This window comes from Pantherophis guttatus, chromosome 2 (assembly GCF_059756535.1).
Source record: "Pantherophis guttatus breed Tessera chromosome 2, ASM5975653v1, whole genome shotgun sequence".
NCBI classification, from domain to species: Eukaryota; Metazoa; Chordata; class Lepidosauria; order Squamata; family Colubridae; genus Pantherophis; species Pantherophis guttatus.
In genome coordinates, this window is record NC_142064.1 from 76273307 (window position 1) to 76296151 (window position 22845).

At 39.0% G+C, this 22845-nt stretch overlaps 1 long non-coding RNA gene across 1 annotated transcript; it reads left to right on the plus strand.

Annotated features, from left to right (window-relative positions):
• Window positions 1–4915: 4915 nt before the first annotated feature.
• Window positions 4916–9682, plus strand: LOC117661981 (uncharacterized). Its single transcript, XR_004590204.2, has 3 exons — window positions 4916–4973; window positions 8106–8169; window positions 9064–9682. It is a non-coding gene; the product is annotated as an uncharacterized LOC117661981 (long non-coding RNA).
• Window positions 9683–22845: the final 13163 nt, after the last annotated feature.

Here is a 22845-nt window from a genome sequence, read left to right on the forward strand (position 1 = left end):
GCAGCTGAATGTTAATAACAGGCTATTAGTCTGCTGCGCCACCAGGCTCCTTTGAAGTTTGAAAACATCCCAAAGTTCTACCATGATGGTAAGATTTGCTTAATTATAAAATAGCTGCCATGGTGGTTATGTCAACACAGAAAGCACATACAGGTAGTCCTCAATTTACAACAGTTCATTTAGTGACTGGTCAAAGTTACACAGCACTACAAAAAGTGATTTATGACCATTTTTTAAACGTATGAATGTTGCAGCATTTCCTATGGTCACGCAATCAAAAATTGGATGCTTGGCAACTGGTTCATATTTATGACTGTTGCAGTGTCCCGAGGTCATGTAATCACTGTTTGCAACCTTTTGACAACCAAAGTCAATAGGGAAGCCAGGTTCACTTAACAACCATATTATTAACTTAACAATTGCAATGATTCACTTAATCATTTGTCAAAGGTCATAAAATGGGGCAGAACTCACTTAACAACTGTCTCACTTAGCAAGAGAAATTTGGGGCTCAATTGTGTCCATAAGTCAAAGACTACCTGTAGTAAGGAAGGATGCTCAATATCAATCTTTCTCAACCTCATAAACTAATGTGTGTACATTAACTTTCAGAATTCTCCAACAAGTATTTGGGAAATTGAAGTCCACACATTGTGAAGTTGTTAAGAGAGAGAAGACTGCTCTACACTATCACATTTAACTCAACTATTACAGGGGTGGGTTCTACTTACCTTTACTACCAGTTCACAATGGGATCACACACGCGCGCCTTGCTTCTGCGCATGCGCAGATCACTGATGACGACATCTGGGGCAGTGGGCGGGGCCTCCCGCCAGTTTTACTACCAGTTCTTAGGAACTGGTCTGAACCAGGGGCAATCCACCACTGAACTATTCTAATTTACCTGAAGAGTTTTCTCCACCCCCGCTTCCTTCAATGAAGCAGTAGAATACATTTCCAAATTTAGCCCTGAGTTACTCAGTTCACTACTTTATTTTCTAAGTGTACCTATGAGGCATTTCAGAAATAAAGACATTTCACATTTAACCCATGCAGTCTTTCAAAAGATACATAATGGACTCTTTTCTCTTGTTCTTGCTTGCATATAAAAATGTATAGTAATTCTTTGATCTTAGCCAAAAGACCAAGAATTGAATTATAATTTGAAAGATTGTTTTTTAATAAAATGTTGTATCTGTGGTATTTAATTCCTGAGAAATTTTCAAAGATGCATAAAGGTATATCAAATAAGGGTTGGAAATGTAACCAGTGTGAAGATAGCTTTTATCCCATTTCATGGACAAGTAAGAAGACGAAGAGATATTGCAATCAGATACATCATAGCTTGATTCATAAAATATTAAAAATGGATGTAAAATTGAAAACGGGAACTTTTCTTCTGAGCATCATGGATAAGCAGATTGAAAGAAAACATGGGACTTTTGTTCTTATATATGACAAATGGCAGTGAGATTTTTATATGCAAAGAGGTGGAAAGATAGACAAATTCCCACAAATGAAGATTGGATTGTGACATCAATGTCACTGGCAGAGATATCATACCGGTAATTGGCTACTTTGAAAGATAAAAGTTTATCTAGCTTTTATTTCTACATGGAGATCACTTCTGGACTTCTTGCTTGAAAAAGATAAAAATGAAATTCTGATTTTTAGAGTTTGATCGTTAGATTTGTCATGATTATAGAAATATTGTGGTGTTTAATTATTATTTCGTTATTATTAATATATACTGTACATTCTTAAATTTAGAATAAATGGTTATTTTGTTATATAATTTTGGAAGGGTTGGATAGTTTAGTTTGTATGATGTTTTGCTTTAATTTAAAGTAAGAGGTTACTCTATTATATATTGTACCGATACTGAAGAAAGTTGGAAGGCAAAAAATCAGGGGTTACCACAAAGAAGTGGGAGTCAAGCTATTCTCCAAAGCACCTGAGGATAGGACAAGAAGCAATGGATGGAAACTACCATATTTTTCAGAGTATAAGACGCATCTTTTTCCGCCAAAAAAGAGGGTGAAAATCTGGGTGCATCTTATACGCCGAATGTAGCCACATCCAGCTTCTCAAACGGAAAGAGGCTGAAAAAAGCATCAGAATCAAAGCTTCAGAAAAGAAGCCCCCAAACAGAGCTTCAGAGGCTTTTTTTCTGAAGGTCTGTTTCGGAGGCTTTCAAAGGGAGGAAAAAAAGTTTTTCTGAAACAGAGTTTCAGGAGTTTCAGAGGCAGAAAAAAAAGCAAAAAAAAGCAAGGCACATAGCTCACAACCAAGGAACCTGTTTTGCTTAAGATTTGCTTAATGACCATGGCCAAAAAAAGAAAAAAGATTGCAAAAACACGATGACTACTTAACTGTATTGTTTAGCAACAGAAGTTCCAGTGCCAATTGTGGTCATAATTCAAGGACTACTTTTATTAGCCTTGATGACTGCAAGAAGGCTATCAGCTGGAATTCTAGAGGACTTTCTTATGCAACTGGTTAGCCACTGTGGGAACAGACTCCTGGAGTAGATTGTCCAGCTGCACCGTTTATGTTCCTGCTACTCAGAGGTAAATGCGAAGAAGCAAAGAATCATTTTGGACTTTAGCCCACCTTCAATTTAGTCCTGATGTAGAGTTTTTATTTCTACTCCTCTGGTTCTATTCTTTTTTTTTTTTTTGAGAAGTTTTTTTTATTTTTTAAAACATGAAACATAAAATACATCTTTTTAGAGCAAGGATTTGATCCGATATAAAGTAAATACAATTACTCACATTCCCTCAACCAATTTTGTTCCAAATTTTATCCATTTACCTCTTAAAAAAAAAAAGAAAAGAAAAGAAAAAGAAAAATCTTATTCTAAACATTTAGATTTTAAACATTCTACTGTGTCACCCTAAATTCTAAACAATTATTTCCAAATAGACATCATTCCAAATCTTTGTCATTTTAACAATCAATATTTCATATATATTCCTCATTTCTAAGACCCATTACATCGAGTCTATATTGTACCTCTGGTTCTATTCTTACTTGGAAACAAACTTTCTTTTGAGAAAATATGGACAGAGGGAAATAAGTAAGAATACTACAGGAAAATTACACTAAAGACAAGACAAAAAAAGATCATTTTTCCATATTTGGTAGTCCCCTCACTTCCCCAGAAATAAATCATTGCCAAGTTTTATTTTTATTTACATAGCCCATCTTCATTTAAAATTATGCTGTATTTTTTTTAAAAAAGGGGGGGGATGGAAAGGCAGTTCTCGACTGTGCATTCTGGTTAACATGGAAACAAAGTATAAATTAGATCCATTTATTTGCCGTTTGTATTAGCTGGAAATTCTGCATAGCCTAACAAGCCCTTCTGTTCAACTATAAAAAATAAAAAACTCGTCTTGAAATAATGCACGTCTTCCTGAGCAACATATTGATTTCCACGAGTGCTTTGAAAAAAATAGGGAGGTTATTTTTTATTTTTTTTTGCACTTAACCACCCATGATATTTTACATTTTGGAGCCAGTCGCAAATAGTTGCCATTTGGAGAAATAAAAATTAACATAGCAACTTTCAGAATAATACTGTACAGTCAGATGAATAAATAGCCTTTTTGAGAGGAAGTCAGGATGTTATTGAGGCAGGATATTGGAGAACACTGAAATTTACAAGCATGCAGGAAACCAGGACAAAGTATGACAGACAATGAGCATAAATCCGTCACTGTGCATCCCTTATGTGGGAAACCAAATGCTATGAAGCACATCACACCTGCGAGACAGTAGAACCAAAATAAATCTGCAAATTCTTGAACGATACAAGGCCACGCTTGTTTTCAGTTGCTCTTTTCACAATCACCATATTTCAAATTTCAACTGCTTTATGACGGTGTTGAAATAAGCCCATCTCTTCCCCACCCCACCTCCTGCCCCCCCAACTTCCTTCTGTGAAATCTGGTAAAAGAGTTAAAAACAGAGTTTTTCCACAGGTTGGTGGCTGAAAGTATGCACTTGTTCTTTCCATTTCATCTTTGTTTCATTAGAAAAGCATGGAAGAGGCAGGATGTGGTGAAGCTTATCAGGAGCTTGGAGAAATAAAGCATGTCCAATGGGCCAGAAGTAGTCTAAGGGATCCACACAGCAATAAGTTTCACATTATGTTACTACCGGTTTGCCCGCGCGCACATGCTCGCTTCGTGCGCATGCGCACCCAGTTCACACGCATGCCTGCCTTCCACACATGCGCCCGGCCTTCTGCGCATGCGCTTTGCTGGTGCACGCGCCTTCCGCGCATGTGCCCAACCTCAAAAACATGCCTAAATAGGATGGCATAGAGCTGAGGCGGAGGGGCGGGGGGTGGGGGGGCAGGCCCACCCGCAATTTCCACTACCAGTTTGGCCAAACCAGTTCAAACCGGCTGAATACCACCTCTGGATCCACATCTCTTAAAGTACCCCTGAATATTAAGCTGGAGAGAGCAGATTTTTAACTGGAGAACCAAAAGTGGCTTCATGGCCCAAGAGCTGATGTGCACAGGTTTCCCACTGTTGTTTGTATTCTGAAGTTTTGCAGGATCATAAGGACCTTTCTAAAGCCTGTTTGATCAGAGATACTTGGAGATGAAATAATATAGGAGAAAAAGCAACAGCGCACACATTAAATCAGCTTTACCTCTTTGGCTTCTATGGCACCCCAAGAAGAAACAACACCTGAACCAAGAGACACACCCCTGGCACTTCTGCAATCTACCTGCAAAGCAGAAATGGCTTGAAGAAGCATGCCAAAAACTCTGGATGCTGATCATGACCAAAGAAACAGCTGTTAAAGAATAACAGTATAACAGAGTTGGAAGGGACTTTGGATGTCTTCTAGTCCAACCCCCTGCTCAAGCAGGAAACCCTATACCATTTCAGACAAATGGTTGTCAAATCTCTTCTTAAAGACCTCCAGTGTTGGAGCACCCACAACTTCTGGAGGTAAGTCGTTCCACTGGTTAATTGTTCTCACTGTTGGGAAATTTCTCCTGAGTTCTAAGTTGGTTCTCTCCTTGATTAATTTCCATCTATTGCTTCTTGTCCTGCCTTCTGGTGCTTTAGAGATTTGGTTGACCCAACCTCCTCTTCATTGTGGCAGCACTTCAGATATTGGAACCCTGCTATCATATCACCCCTAGTCCTTCTTTTCATTAAACTAGACAGACACAATTCCTACAACCGTTCTTCATATGCTTTAGGCTCTAGTCCAAGCTGTTGCTGCTTTCCATGACATCTAGCACAAAAGGAACATACACACCTCTGCTGTGGTGTTTTTATTTGCAGAAGCAGCTGTAAGCAAGCAGCTTAAGAAAATACAAACCTGAGCACAGAGCAATGGGGAAAAATAAGAAAGGAGAATTGTTTCCCCTAATTTCTGAGCCCTCTTTGTCCTCCCCATTTCCTACACACACACACACACACACACACACACACACACACAAAATGCAAGTTAGATCATTCAGAGGTGCGCACCGCTTGGTTATATACTGAAAATTCAACAGGTTGAAACTGGCAAAGCTGTTTGAAAACCAGATGCATATTTCCAGCCAGAGTTAGGATATAGCAAAACTACTTCAAATGATTACGTTTAAGCCATTACAATCTCCAGCTTTGATTCATGCCATGCTACTATGTTGTGCATCTGGATTGTTGAGAAAGTTGATTTACTGGTTCCTTCTTAGGCAAGCTTGTAAAAAGTTGATGTCCGTCACCTTTGTAATGGTTTTGCATTATTTTTTCCCTTACATTTTTTTCTATGATTTCCAGTATACATACTTAGAAATGACTACTCGCCCAAAGTCCAAGAAGAACCTTATAATTAAATATTGTGAGCTAACTAACTTGGGGACAGTTGTTGGCAGCCTTTTCTTTTTATGATTTGTTCTAAAATTGAAACAAAATTTAAAAAAGGAAAGAGAAGATCACAAAGAAAAGAGGAAGGGGGGAGAAACCACAGCATAAGGAAAAAGAAACAATTTATGATGTTCTATGCAAGAACTCATTCAACCTAGTTTTTAGCTAATCATTCAAAAACATTATCAGAAAATAATATTCATCCCTTTTTCCATTATGTCAGAAAGGAGCCATCTCCATTCTGTAATTCAGGATTGCAAATCTAGATTCGTACAAGCTTTCCAACACTGAGAAGCAATCTTTTTTGCAATCCCCCATGCTCAGTCAAACTGTAATTTTTCATATAATGATAAGCTTCCAAGTTTTAGATAAATAGCACAATACACTGTCAGCATAGGACAGTTCCTCCTCCCTTTCATTTCCTGTAGTACTGTCCTCAGTTTGTTTAATAAGGATAAACAAATGGTTCCAACATGAAGTTAAAAGTAAGAGGAAATGCATTCCATTGGATATTTGAAGAGTTATTTCCATTTGAAATAACTCCTTAAAAGGGGGGGGTGGTTCTAAACCTGACAACTTTAAGACTTGTGAACTTCAACTCCCAGAAACCCCAAGCCAGCAACATGCAGTTCAGTGGTGGTTTGCCCCCAATTCGGACCGGTTCTATGGAACCAGTAGTAAAACTGGTGGGAGGCTCCGCCCACTGACCCCAACGTCATCAGGAAGCTTCTGCGCCTATCTCTAGGAGTAGCAGGGATGGAATAGACACTCTCCAGAAGCTCTTTCAGCTTCATCTTTGTGGCAACTCCATGCGACTTCCAAAGAAAGCTTTAATTTAGATTCTCACCTAGTTTTATTGACTCCCATCCTTAAGGATTATTTATTGTCAGATAATGTTGCCTCCAAGTAACATTAAAATGACTCTGGTAGACTATTCAAATAAATTCCATTTTCTAAGTCCACGAATGGATGAACAATATCTTTTTTCCCAAAAGTAAATATATGTAAAGTCAGAAAAATAGATATCGGTACAGATGTGTGGAAGAAGGCACATAATAACTTAGCAGCTCTCTCTCTCTCTCTCTCTCTCTTTTTTTGGTGTATGTTTTTGAAACAATCTATCTTTATATCTGAAGATCAAGTTCAAGAAACATTTATTTTAAAAAGGCTATAGATATCCAGTATTTTAAAAGTAATCAGATAAAAATCTACAGTAGCCTCTATCAAAGCTCACTTAACACTACTGTAATATCGCAAGACAGTTTGAATTTCCTTCTGGTGCTTTCCCTTTCCCTATAGGAATGTAAGACTGGAAACAACTAATTTTAATTACTCCTGAATTGGCAGAGGAAGTTGGTTTTAACATTTTTTTAAAGAAAACCTATTTTGCTCCTTGTAAGGATGCAAGAATCTTTCTTCTTGGTTTGTATTTAGGACTATCACATCTGAGTTGCAAATGTATGAAACACCACAAGAGAACACCTGTTAGATGCAAGCAAACAGAACCGCTCATGAATAACAAGTCAATAACTTTATTGTCTATCGCCTATATTACAAGAATCTTACCAGACTGTTTGCTTTCCCTTGGGAATAACCATGATAAGACTTCATGGCTCTTGGGGGAGGTCAGATTTATGATACTTGCAAATGCACAAGGACTCCAAACTAGGTTCTTGTTTGACCTGTCCATCCAGTTTAGCTGGCAGTTTCCCCACAACAGCAAAGAAGTACAGAAGTACAGCAAAGAAGTACAGAAACTCTGAGCTGTTATCTTGGGGTCATTTAGATTTTTGCAACTGAGATACAGAAGCTCTATTCAAGCTGGAGATCAAGATTTTCACTTTTCCTAGGCTGGAATTGTCTTCTCTTTTTAAATTTACCAACGCGTCAACATTAGTTATTTAAGATACAGACAAGCTTATCATCACACACAGTCTAAAAGAAAACATACTAACATTCTTTACCTAACTAATGCCCATTATGAACAAAAGTGTGTGCAATTCTCTAATCCCATCCTTGACTTTTATAGTCAATTTGCAAAATCCAACGTTTGCCACACTTCTTATTTGGTGTAGCTCTTCTTACAATCAATAAGTCTGCAATCTCTAAATCCACAGTTCCCCTGTTGTCATTGCAAAGATTGCAGGACTTATCATATGGCACCCCACTGGTACAGTGGAAAAAGCTTATGGAAACATAATGTTTTATTCTTTATTCCAGGCAAAATGGATCAGACAAAGCTGATTAAGAGTATAGTTGGAGTTACAAGATTTTTCCTTCAAAGGTAATCTTATGTAGCAGAAGTAGTACTTCTGATTCTCATTTCAACATGTGTAAAATAGAGTATTGCTTAAGCTGACAATATTAGATGACATTTGCTATCCTAAATTTCTAGCTTTATTGGAAGGAAAATATTATGAACCAACAAAAAATAGGATAAAACACATTGTAGTAATTTAGCTACTTATTATTTAGTCTCCCTTTTTAAAACTCCCTATTTTAATATATCTAGGCTAGGAGCTGGGGGTAAAGACTTTCCTCTCTAGTCCTAATCCTAAATTTTATTTAGCATAAAAAAGGAGGAAAAACATCATTAGTTTGGCCCTCCTTCTCCACTATTAAAGCTTTGGACTTCGTTTAATTGGCATTTCCTTTTATATATTAGTATAAAACACTTTGCCCCACCCCCCACCCCCCACCCCCGATGCCTACTAACCTGCATATGAGTTCAAAACCTCTACTCTATCCTGTCCAGCAAAGATTGACAACTCATTTCACAATAGAATTGTAGTGTTGGAAATGACCAGAGGGATTGTCCAGTCAAGTGTTTCTCAATCTTGAAATCTTAAGAAATATGGACTTCAATTCCCCAGCCAGCATGCTGGTTGGGAATTCTGGGAGTTGAAGTTCACATTTCTTACAATTGCCAAAGTTGAGAAAGACTGATCAAGTTCAATCCTATGGAATGTTCAAGAAAACCAATTAAATAAATTATGAATGGCTGTCTTGTCTCTTCTACAGTCCCATTGGTAAACTGCTCCACTGATGTACAGGTCTTATCTACAGAAAATAATCTTTGTTCTTAAAGTAAATCTAGTAAACAGCAAATTATATCCATTTTTTTCTGGCCCTAGTTTTTGGGACCACCGAAAATAATTCTTGGTTGTCTTCCCTATAGGCACATGAACTTGGCAGTCATGGCTGTCCCAAATCAACTTTTCTTCAGATGAAGTATTCCAGATTCCTTCTTCAGTCTGTCCTCATAGAGCATATTCCCATGTTCCTGAATCATCTTCACTGACCTCCTCTGAACCTTTTTTAACCTGTTAATAGCCTTCTGGGAAGGTGGTGCCCAGAATTGTACACAGTACTCCAGGTGCAATCTCACCAATGCCAATCAGAGAGAAATAATAGCTTCAGCTGTCTTTGATATGGTGCTTCTTATTCTAATACATCCCAGTATTATGTGAACCCTTCTAGCAACTGACTCATGTTCAGCTTGGGGGCAAAGTGCACACCCAAGCTGTTCTCAGATGTAATTTCCCAAGTCATGAATCTCCTACTTCATATGTGTGTTCTACATTTTATGTCCATAACTGTAATAACCTACATTTGCTCTTGTTAAAAGACATATTGTTCTTTCAACCTCAATTTGTTATCCTAGGTATTGATCAGACCTCCCAGTGTTGTATTATTTGCTGTTTGACAAGCAGCTATCAATCCCATCATCCAGATCATTAATAAAAATATTAAATAAGATAACATTACATACCCCTGATCCCAAGACTGGCCCTACAGAGTCCCATCCCATTCATTACCACTCTCCAGTTTGAGTTATTTATGCTGAGTAGGCGTCATCAGTTGTGCACTCACCTTAGTGTAGTGTCATCTAAATCCCACTTCAGCAGCTTGTCAATGAGAACAACATGTAAGCTTCCCTTTGTACATCCACGGTACTCTTCAAGAAGTCTTCATGCTGAAAAATGAAATAGAATCCTGGTAATCTGACTTCCTTTAAAACCATTGCTACCTCATACTTGAAGCAAATGAAATCCACTTGGTTTCTGACAGAAGGCAACAGCAATAGCACTTAGACTCATATCCCACTTCACAGTGCTTTTCAGCCTTCTCTAAGCGGTTTACAGAGTCAACATATTTCCCCCAACAATCTGGGTCCTCATTTTCTCGACCATGGAAGGATGAGTCAATTTTTGAAGGGTTCACAAGACATGTTTGCTACCACGAATTGCCAGAACCTCCTCTCTGGATATACCTTATCCTAAACGGTATTGCAGGGAGTGGGGAGGGAGGCAGTTACAGATTGATTGATTCATTATGTACGAGCAAGACATATATTTTCATAGATTTTTTCCCTGACAATCTGTCCCTAGCCTGTTTTTTTCAGGTCTCCCACTGACGCATTCATCACCATTGTACTTGAGCCCAGCTCCTTTGTTCTTGGTTATTCTCTTCTCTTCCTTCTTTCTCAGTATTTAGAACTTTTTCCAGAATCCAGAGACATAATAGAGATGGCAGCTTTGTAACTTATGTGCTATCCACTTGAGCTCTTCAGAAAAACTCCCAACTTTCCTAATAGATTTTTTTGAGTACCTGAGTTGACTTCTGACAAACATAACCATTTTTGTTCACCTTATTGTAGAAGTACAACTGCCTTTCTGCTAAAATAACAGGGAAAAATCATACCTTACCATTAGCTACAAAGATAGCATTCATACTGCAGTTCAGTGCTTTAACTTTATATAAGGTTGTCCCAACAATGCTTTTTTTCAGGAGACAACTGGACTTTATTTTTTTCTTTCAAAGATGTTTCACCTCTAATCTAAGAAGATATGACCTATAACCTTTTATATAAGGTTATGTTACATGAAATACTCAAGCCAAGTTCTTATTTTCTGAAGTAATAATATGTATTACACAACCTATATACTGCCTAAGCTTTAAGTTGAACAGCCAGGCAAAATCCAACCTCTTTCACCATCAGTGTGACCTCAGCTCACTTCTTGGAATATACCAAGAATATGTAAATTATCTCTAAGAGTTGCTTCTCAGATGGCTAGTTTGAGTTAATAGAAAAGTCCAACGTGTATACCTAACAGCTTCCCAGAATACATCATGAGTATGTAAATTACCCAAACTGGCCACTTAAATCCTCACCCCTGTGCTGATTAGATGAACCTGGGGCTGGAAGGATTGTGATTCTAGGAGTTTCCCAGACTGCTTTGTATGGAATCTCCATTACTGACTTATTATTGCCAAGAATCAGCAGCTAAACTATAGCTTCCTTTTGTTTTACAGTTGCTTCCTGTTTTACCATCTCTTGGCCCAGTGGCATCTACCCCTAATCACAAGTCATGTTCACCAAGACTCGAAATGCCAGTTCTGGCCTTTTATATGTCCATTGTGCGCTTGCAAAGTACAAAAGAGTTATGATTCATGACTGCAACGTTTTTGGTTCTGAGGATGGGTGTGTTTTTTTCTGAAGCCATCTGCAGCTGGTGTGACCTGAAATGATTTGTAGACCTGTTGCATTATAAGTTAAAACATCTCCAATTTGTTTGTCATGTCACACAATATTTATTATAGACATTAAGAAAACCTGGATGCTATAGAACTTTCAGGCTGCCTGATAAATGCCATTGCAGATTCGTATCGCTTGCCATCGGAATGCAAGGAATTTTATCTTCCAGGAAAGATCTTCCATGGTTACTTGAAATCACAAGAAGAATGGCTTCAGTGGTGGTTTGCAAATAGGATAAAGGAAAATCAGTGTTAGTTTTGGCAACTAGACTGCCTAACCCTAACCCTAACCAAATGTTACTGCACAAGAGTTGAGATTTTCTATTAAGAGGTGATATTAGTGAAACAATGGTGGAGTTGTAGGAGTTGCTCTCCCAACATTGCATTCCTTGTCCCGCTGCTTTTTCAGGTGCTTTGGACTTGATGCTTTCCACTTGCAATAGCCACGGCATCCATCTTCTTAGAAGCATCCAATTATGATGCCCACAGCCCAGGTTCCTATCAAACCATCCTAATGGTGAGAAACTCTTAAGTTAGATAAATTATTGAATGGGAAGAAGCCATAAAACCTGCATAAAGCATTATGCAAAATACATTAACGGCTTGGTCTCCAGCTGTAGCATAATGATCTGTAGATATCTGTACAATGTTCCCAGATGAGGGCTTCCTTTAAAATCCTTTTAAAAACTGAGGAAGAAAAATGATGACAATGGAAATAATCTGGGTGGGGGAGGCAGGAAAGAAGATTGTGTACGTGAGTGTGAGTGTGTGTGTGTGTGTGAGAAAGAGAGAGAGAGTGCTAAAAGGCAGGAGCTGTCCAGGCAAGGTGAGCCAAGGACACTGTGCAGGGCTGAACAATTCATGAGTAACATTTGGATGGACGCCAAAGCATTCCACGGTGGCACGTTTGCCTTTAGGTACTCTTTATATTTTCCCTGTTTTTACTAAGCCTTTCCCTTCTCCTAGCTGGAACCAAGTATATTTTCTCTCTCTCTCTCTCTTTCCTGCACAGTGCAATTAACTACCTCGAGCGAATCCTGCTCTGGGAGTGTCATGGTAGATGCAGATGTCTTCCACCCACACCTCACAGGAACTAACTTTCTGTTTTACCCATTTTTCAGCTTGCATGAGTGCTATATAGAGCCTCCCTTGAAAAACAGAGCAAACTTTTGATAGCCAAAACCCCTGGCTGGAGACTCATCTCTGATCTTGCCTGCACAAAATGGACTCTTGTAAACAAGGAAGAAGCTTGTTGCCCTGGAAAGATAAAGGCCCTGATTTCTCTTGTTCTCTCTCTCTACCACTCCCTCTCTGTCCTCCTCCCACTTCTTCCCCCTTCTGTGTTTCCCACAGCTAGAAATTGCCTCCAGGACTCGGCAGCTCCACGTTGGCAGAACTCCTTGTTGTGGTGCAGGTGTGCTGGAGACTTCCTCCGTGTGGTCGCCACAGCAACCCGCCTGTCTAATCTGTTGAATATATAGAGAAAAAGAAGAAACAGATAGACAAAAGCTATCCACCCCCTTCTGCTCCATCTTTGAGGCCTAAAAGAAGACTCCCGTCTCCAAGCATTCCTCATAATCCCCCTGCCATTGCCTGGGCAACAGGCACAAGGAGCCGGCGGGCCCTGTGATACAATAGCTTCTCCTGTCTCTGACTTGTTTCCCCGATAAATACCTCCTCCCTCACGCCTCCCCGGCCTTCATTCCTTCTTGCCTTGATTTATCAGATCGGTGGACCTGAACAAATTAATGGAAGCAAGTTTGACTTTGACCGACCCAGCACACACCTTTCCTGTTAGAGACTCTGGACCGGCCTGTCCAATTTGGCAAGATCTTCAGATCTCAAGGGTAGCAGATCCTTCAAGAGCTCTTAATGCAGCTTAAGTCACTACTTTTCTACCTGAAATTATTAAAAACAGTGGTAGCTTATTTAATCTTGACGTAGACCACACTTAAAAGGAAAGAGGAAATTTAGGATATATGTTATTATGAGAACAATATTAAATTTAGGATATTTGTTATTATGAAAACAAATAATACCAAATCCATAGGTCACACCCTGTACGATGGCAGAGTCAAGGTAAAAATAAAGGTATGCTTGCCTTTGAGTAAATGAAGAGAATGTTTTAAACAAACACATGTGCCCCAATTGCCATTTTCACAACCCTATGGATTTAAAAATACAGGTAATTCTCGACTCACAACTATTCAAAGTTATGACAAACTTGAAAAAAGTGACTTACAACCTAGCACTTATGACCATCATAGCATCCCCATGGTCATGCGATAAAAATTCAGGTCCTTGGCAAGTAACATTTATGACAGTCCCTGGGATCATGTGATCATGTGATTTCCATTTGCAATCTTCCCAGCCAGCTTCTGACAAGCAAAATCAATGGGGGAGAGCTAGATTCACTTAATGACCACATGGTTCACTTAACAACTGGGGGATTTGCTTAACAACCATGGCACAAAAGGCTGTAAAATTGGGCACGACTCATTTATAACCACCTTACTCTGCCATGGTCGTAAGTCAAGGAATACCTGTAAAACATGTTAGGATTTCTAGGAGGGAACTTCTTACTTTTAAACAGGCATGGGGAACCTATGGCTCTTCCAAAATTGCTAAACTATTGTATTGCTAACGTCTACCTACCATGCCAGGGTGGTGACTGTTGGGACTTGCAGTTCAGCAAAATCTGAGGCAGAATGATTAACCTATGATTAAGACATGCAGATGCCTGAACAGCATTAGAAGACAAGGTTTGGGGCTACAGTAGCAAACCCCAGCATGGCAGCTAGCAATGCAGCCAGGAGAAAAAAAAGGAAGCCGCCAGTGATTCAATTCCCAGCTACCTCTCCAATGAACGATGTATGGCTGCAAAAGTGTTTATATGCTGAAGAAAAGGCTAGAGAGAGAAAATCCTCCTTATCAAAAGGGGTCCTTTAAGAGGCCGTCCCTGGCAGTTTCAGTTATGACAGCTGTTTCGGGAATATGGAGCGGCTTTTCAGCACGGTGGGCTCTCTCTTCCCCATATCCAGCAGTGAAAGCTCTCATTTGTCTTCTCGCCATCGTGTTGATGCAGCTGGGGCTGACACTGCTTACCTCAGCAATTTTGTTGTTGTTGTTGTTAAAAGACAGAAGGCTTCCTTGTGATCCCAGCCTTTTCCTATCAAATGACACTCAGCCAGGGTTTGGTGACTTATTTACTGGCAGCGGACCAGTCAAAGCAAAGCAAAAAAAACAAAGTTATATATTCACATTTAATAAATCCTCGGACAGAGATATCTTCAGATAGAAAGGCAATATCATGTGAAGATGGTAGGAGCCTAAGACAGTGGTTGCACATAGAACTGGGATCCCTGTCTGGGATCAGTACAGAAGATAGATCTTTTTCTCCTCCTCAATAATTTGGTTCTCAACTTGAGTCAGGCAAAACATTTCTGGATATTTTGACACTCAGAATCTTGGAAAAAGAAGGTACTCTTACAAACTATTCACCGGTTTGCTTATTGTCCTTCCTCCTTCTTGTCCTTCACAGAGTGTTGGTATCTCAGCAACTCATCCAAATTGGTCTCTCATTGTCCAAGAGGCAATTTTGAGTAAGAGCAGCTGAAAAAAAAAAGTCACAGCTTGCCTCACTCAGCTAACAGACAAAGTTTTAAAGAGGATATCACACCAAGTTAGTTTACCTAATCAAATTGTAAGCTGCCCAGGCCACAGCGCTTCCCACAGAGAGCTCACTGATAACTTGCTCAAGCATTGTGTTCTGTCATACACATCCTGAGAGCATACAGGATGAAAGAATAATAGTTTTGTTGGATTTAGGAAGTGAAATGTGTTGTATATTGTATTTATTTTCTTTTTAAATGTTCAGAATTTTATGTAATTCCTTGAAGTTTTCACTGGGGGACTGGGACATGATGATGATCTCACTTCTCCAAAATACCAGGAAACCTATTATTATCTATTTACTTTCTTCATTAAACATGAAACGCAGTCAACTGAACATTTAAAAATGTGTCACAAATACGAGTGACTGGTGCTAATGATTGATACAGGTTGCTGCCAGCGTCCTAGGTATCAACTAAGTATCTTCTTAAAATATGATGTTCCAAGTAGCGCAGTTTTTTGCAGTTCCACTGGTGTTATTGCAGGAAGCTGCAATTTCTTGATGTGTTTTGTAAAATTCTTGGACATGGTACCAAGTGTCCCAATGACAATGGGTATCACTGTTACATATTTCATCCATAGCGGTGTAGTTTCGATGGCCAGGTCGCAATATTTCGTAATTTTTTCCAGTTCTTTTTCTTCGATTCTGGCATCTCCTGGTACAATGATATTAATAAACTGTATGCTTCGGCCTTTGACAACTGTGATATCTGGCGTGTTGTGTTCCAAATGATGATCCGTCTGTATTCAAAAGTACCACAAGATCTTCACCATCTCATTTTTGGTAACTTTTTCCACTTTGTGCTCCCATGACTTTTCAGATACAGGTATGTCATATTTTTTTACATAATGACCAGTGGACTAATTTAGCAACTCGATCATGTCTAGCTTTGAAATCAGTTTGCACGATTTTGCTGCACTCTCATATTAAGTGTGAAACAGTTTCAACTTTGTCGTTGCAAAGTCGGCAGTTTGGATTGTCAGTGGATTTTTGTATCTTCGCTTTCATGGCATTAGTTTGTAGTGCTTGTTTTTGAGCAGCAAGTATTAAACCTTCTGCTTCTTTCTTGATGGTTACTCTATGCCCATGTCAAGTTGTTGTTGTTGTTGTTGTTGTTGTTGTTGTTGTTAGCCAAGCTTCATTTCTCACTACCTTAATCTGCCCACAAATGTGACAAGGAGTAAGTTGCCTCCCATCTTTCATGGTGTATTTAAAATGAGGGTAATTTTACAAAAGCAGCAAGTAGCATTTTTTGAGATGAGAGATTGTCCTGCTCTAAAGAATGTAGAAGACTTTTCAATTCTACATGAAATGTTTGTGTCTGAACAAGACTTCTGTGTAATTCCAAGAAATGATGCTTATAACTAAATTTTGTAGTTAATCCTTTAATATTCACTATTATTAGTATTGTTAGTATGGTGGAAAGCCTCCATATTTTAACAGTGTTATTTGTAGTATACAATTATTAAATGATGGAACTATTTTCTGAAAATTGCTATGTATATAAGAAGGGACAGAGCATATCTGAAAAGCTCAAAATTTCAGCAAGAAACATTCACAAATTACCCTTTGATTACAATGATATGCCAGTGATAGGATATGGTGATTTGACAAGTGTCCCTTGTCAAAATGTACTTTTTAGAGTAAGTCAACAGCAGCTGACACAAATTCCACATGGTGCAAGGCTAAATGCAACATTTATGTGCCCAAAGTTTGATTACCTTCCACTAAAGAGACTGTTGCTTTCACACATTAAAAATTACAACAAGAGACCCATGCATGTAATTTTCAAGATCAAAAGAAGCATTATTGAAGAATCCCTGCATTGGCTTCAAAGAAGTTAGATGTGCTTTTAATGACATCCCAATCCTGCAGTTCACACATGGTGATATTGGCTACATTTCATTGACTTATAGTTTTCATTTTATATACAATAACTATGGACAATCTATGTACATGTCAGCAAGGCAATGTTTCAAGGAAGACCAGACTAAGAAACCAAAGTCACATAAGCTATGCTCCTTTTATTATAAGGCTATGGTAACAGAATCTTGAAGGTCTGAATCTTTTTCTTTTCCCCTTCTTTTATCTTCATGAGAACTCGGGTGGGTCTTGCTTGAGATACTTTGTGGTTGTTGTTGTTGTTAGTTGCGAAGTCGTGTCCAACCCATCGCGACCTCATGGACAACGTTCCTCCAGGCCTTCGTGTCCTCTACCATCCTCTGGAGTCCATTTAAGCTCATGCCTACTGCTTCAGTGACTCCATTCAGCCACCTCATTCTATGTTGTCCCATTCTTCTTTTGCCCTCAATCTTTCCCAGCATTAGGCTCTTCTCCAGTGAGTCCTTCCTTCTCATTAGGTGGCCAACATATTTGAGTTTTGAGATACTTACAGGTTATAAATCTGGCTTGGACTCAGATTTCTTTTATCTGACCATTGTCTGATTGCTCTTCTCCTATTCCTCAAGGTTGTTCCTTCTTCCCATTACAGTATATGATGTATGGACCTTGTCTCTATTGGTTGGGGAACAACATCTCAGCAATCCTAGTGCAGGATATCACTGCTTTCCCAATGCAGTTGTGGAAACAGTACTGTGGAAACAGAAATCTAAGAAGCAGCAGTAAAACCATTATTTCAAGAGAGATCTTCAGGGTGACAACACTTTCAACCCACTACCTTCTTTCCCAGTCATGATGGATCTCAGACTGTTCTCATATCACCCACAAACTTTTTGGAGGGGGGAGCAAGGGACAGAATATATCTTTCTGTCCCAGCAGGGAAAGTGACTGGTTTGTCACTCTGTTTCTGCCTATATGTACAGTAGTGGCCAAAGTTGTGGAAACCTTTTGGGAAAAGTGTATTTTTAAAACAAGGTAATAACACCACTTTTTTTTTAGTAGTACCATAAAATTATATATTAATGGAAAGATAATGTAATCAAGAATGTAATGCAATAACTTTAATGAAGGATTTGCTATTAAAATAGCAGTTACAGTATAAAGAAGAAAAGGGAAACACGTAGAAAAAAACAAGATATACAAAAATTATCACGTCAGTTAATACTTAGTTGGGTAACCTTTAGCATGAATTACGGCCTTACAACATCTTACCATGGAGTGAACCAAGTCTTTTAGTTCTGCAGCTGTTATAATATGAAACCAAAATTGAATGATTGCTTCTATTAACTGGGTTTTATTGCTGGGTCGCTTCTGACTAACAAGTTTCTTTAGTTGGCTCCATAGATTTTCAATTGGGTTAAGGTCTGGGTTATTCCCAGGCCATTCCAGCAATGGAATATGATTATCTTGAAACTCCCCCCCCCCCAAAAATGTGGTGTTATTAGCCATCAAACCTGAAAAATACACTTTTCCCAAAAGGTTTCCACAATTTTGGCCACTACTGTATGTAGGTGCAAATGCATTGTTTGTGAATGTATAGGCATTTATTCACTTGTTATATTTATATCCTGGCTTCCTTCCAGAAGCTCAAGATGAACAGCACTCCCTCCTCCAGGTTTTCCCTACAAGGGCAGCAAAAGAAATAATTGTCCAAAATCGCACCGTGAGCATCCATAGCTAATGGTGATCTTGGACTTGGATCTCACCAGTTCTTATTCAACATCTTCACTGCTATATCATACTGGCTCCCCCATATACAAAACTTTTGACCTACCATCTGGTGTTGTGTGGAACTTTAAAGGCCAAAATATTGTCCACTCTGATGACACCCTCCACACACCCTCCACACAGGGAATCTAATTATATTAGAATACCTTAAATGCAGGCAGCAACAGCTTCCATTATTTAATTCAAAGCTCTGAAGAACTTGCTGATGTAGGACGTGACTTAGAATTAAAATCCAGTACCTACAGTTAGAGGAGGTCAATGAAAAGTCCGCAATGCCTGGAAGTTGTGCTTGCTATCAATCACGGAGTGACAGAAAAACTGCTGTCCAAAATTGCTTATTCAGCATGTAAGAGAGAACACGGAGAACTGAACCTAAGAGGCATCGTTCAGAGAATTCAGTGAAAGGAAACAAATTTCCTAAATGGACTTGAACCTATGGACCGTCACATCAATTTTAAATAATCAATTGCTAAAGCGGTTAGAGTAACATTTTTATTTGCTGGATTCACCTATAGCTAGAATTAATTATGGAACAGAGGGAAAGGACAAAGAAGTACAAACTGTGTATAGACGAACTTACCAAAAAATACTGTGATTAATGTAATATATTTTAGTCAGAACATGATAGGAACATCTTCAACAAATAAGTGGATGTTTTGTGGGATATCTGGATTCAGATTAAAACAGAATTAGGCATCCTTCTCAGATCCTGGATTTAGGCTTATGGATAATCAGAAGAGAACTGGAAAAAGAGAGTGACTGAGAAACTAAGATGTTGTTGCGTTAGCTTGCACTAGCAAGTTTGGGAATACGAGCTGCAATACGATTGTATACTAAAGATAACAGATGCTCCTCCAGCTTCACTTCAAATTTGAGAAAGATTCCCTGTCCCCAATACAGGTAGTCCTTGACTTAAAACAGTTCACTTCATGACCATTCAAAGTTACAACATCACTGGAAAAAGTGACTTATGACTGGTTTTCACACTTATGACTGTTGCATCATCCCCAAGATCATGTAATTTACGTTTGGATGCTTGGCAACTGACTCATATTTATGACGGTTGCAATGTCCCAGGGACAGTGATCACTTTTTGCAAACTTCTGACAAGCAAATTCAATGGGGAAACCAGATTCACTTCACAACAGTGCTACTAACATAACCACTGCAGTGATTCACTTAACAGTTGCGGCAAGAAAGTTCGTAAAATGGGGCAAAACTCACTTAACAAGCGTCTTGCTTAGCAACAGAAATGTTGAGCTCAATTGTGGTCTACCTGTGCTTAGAATAAGAGTATTGGAGAACTTTTAATGCGGCCCAGGAAGGAATAGCAATAACAATAGCACTTAGATTTATATACCGCTTCACAGTGCTTTATAGCCCTCTCTAAGCAGTTTACAGAGACAGCATATTGCCCCCAACAATTGGGTCTTCATTTTACCGGCCCTGGAAGGATGGAAGGTTGAGTCACCCTTGAGCGGGTCAGAATCAAACTGCCGACAGCCAGCAATCAGCAAAAATAGCCTATAGTACTGCATTCTAACCTCTGTGCCACCATGGCTCATAATCCTCACTCTGCTCAGATAAATGTTCAACTTTTGTGTGAAAATCTCCAGTGATGGGAGCACCCATGATTCCAGGAGGCCCTTAACATTTCTACTTACTGATTTGCCGCTGGATTTTGGGGAGCTTCTTGAAATCTTCCTTTTTAAAAGGCCTTGGGATACTTTTGAGGCCTAAGGGGAACCAAGGATAGCCATTTTATCCAATATTGCTTCTTACTAATATGATTGATTGAAAGTATTTTACACTGCCCAGATCTGAAAAGGGCAGGAGTCGTGTAAAAATTATAGAAATAAATAAATACATTTGCCTTAAATCTATTTCAGAAATATGCTATTTTTCTCATCAGAGATTCCAGCTTCTTTTTTTTCCCAGGAACATATTCAATGGGGAAAAAAACACTGAGCTACAACAAAAGGCTTCTATTGCCTTATGAAACCATACAATGAAGAAGATCTAAGGCTGTGGTTTTGAAAAGCCCAAAGAGGTAAACAATTGTGCAGATCATCTGCAAAAACTCTCCAGAAAGGAGAGAGAAAAATGTCAGTGTTCTCAGATCACAGATTGCTTACAAGAAGACAATAGCCTTAGACTTGCCAACACCATCAGAAATGGTGACTTCTGAGTGGTTTGAAGGAGGGGGGAAAAGCAAGCAAGAAATAGTTACTTTCTTTTGAAATGAAAGGAAAGCGGCTTTTGGACCTTAGGATTCAAATCCAGCCTTCCAGCCTTCCCTCCCTCCTTCTCCACTGAAGTTCAAAGCTGTCTGGCATTCAGAGTTCTGGTGGGAGTCCAACTCATGTTTAAGGAAAGTTTTCTTTTAGCATGATTTCAATTCTAATGGGGATGGAGAGGTTGATTTTATTCCCCGTCTCAAGGTTTCTAATTTCACTTTATGCTTTTGCCCCTGGCTCCCGACCCCAACCCCCTGCCCCCTTTTGCACTGAGTTATGCTTCCTCTTGATTACCAGAAATGGGGTTGAACTAATAAATCTACATTAAGGAATCTGATGAAACAAGTTGTAAAAAAAAAAAAAAGTTCAGTGACTAATAAAATAACCCAGAGCAGCAGCAGCATACATTAATTAGAAGTCAAAATGGAAAATCACATTGGAGAGAGGCAATGTTGGGCCAGTAAAACGAATGAATTTCACCTGTCCTTTTTAACACAATCCACTACTGTCAAAGAGAAAGGAGAGAGAGTACACCCTAGGCATGTTTGTACACTTCTCCTTACTTTGACAGAACACCTTGACTTAGAAACAAGCTTGTGCATCTGGGGGTATTTTGTTACTAAAACGAACGTTTCAGGCTTCATTGCCTTTTTCTTCTCTTAACACAATTCACGGTGAGCCTCTGGGGGGGAAAAAAAAATACCTGCTGGATTGCCCAATCTGGATCAAAAACCCAGAAAAGATTTTTATTTTTAATTTATTTTATTTTTTTTTTAATTCCAAAGAGTTCTGCTGGACTTGCAAAGTTTGCAGGTTGCTTTTCTCTCAAGCGTGAGGCATTTGCAACTCGGAAAGCCTGACAGCATTTGAAACCAAGCTTTGGCACGCCATATTTAAAAGCGAACGCTTGGCAAATTCGGCTAGAATGAAGTCTGGCAAGCAGTGCAGAGCAAAAACTAAGGGGCATTTGCTTTAATTATATTTTAAAATTTAGCTCCCTGCGGTTTTTATAGGACGTGGTGCAAACAAACAAACAAACAAACAAACAAAACTCAAGCCCTGTGTTTGTTTGCCCACTTTCTGTAGGGGAAAAGGAAGGGGGGGGAAGCCCAGTTTATACAAAAAAGAAGAAAACACCTTTGTTTTAATTAGCATGGCAGCAGATCCTTCTTTTTGGACTTGGTTGTTTTAATTGTTTCAAAGGGTCTTAGTGAAAACTGCCCCTCAGAATAAGATTCCATACAGGGATGGAAAGAAAAGGACTAGCCGGTGACTCTAGTGTGAATAGTGTGGCTGTAAAAAAAAAATAAAAAATCCAGACAGACTCTGCAAAGCGGTCCACGGGGAGTGAGTTGTCAAGCTATTATGACTTGAATAGTGTCCAGCTCCAGTGTGGTGTCCCTCCCAAGGTTAACAAGATAGGTCATTTAAAAATAACATTAAATAAGGGGGTGGGAGGGTTAGGAGAAGAAACCCAGCATTTAAATAACATTGACAGCCCCGGCTTAAAAATGACAAAAGCCAGGAAATGCAAAGGTAAGGCGCAAACTCCATCTCCGGATCATAAGGTGGGAGGGAGGGTGGCAAGAAAAGGGAAAGCAAAGAATGAAGTGCTGAGCAGAATTGTGGATTTCCTTGTTTTTTTTGTCTGCTGAGTTAGATCCTGTATTTTATGTAAGCAAGGTTAGGAGATAATAATGTTCAATACCTCTCGTGCATCTAGCACCCATAGAGTTGCACACACACACACAATATAATATTAATTGGGTTTACCCAAGATATTTCTGTAGCAGTAGGTATTACCTAGTGTAAAGATATTTTGGTGTAGACCTGTCTGATGTGGTGGCGTAGGTGTTGGCTTAGAAATCAGGAGATTGTGAATTGT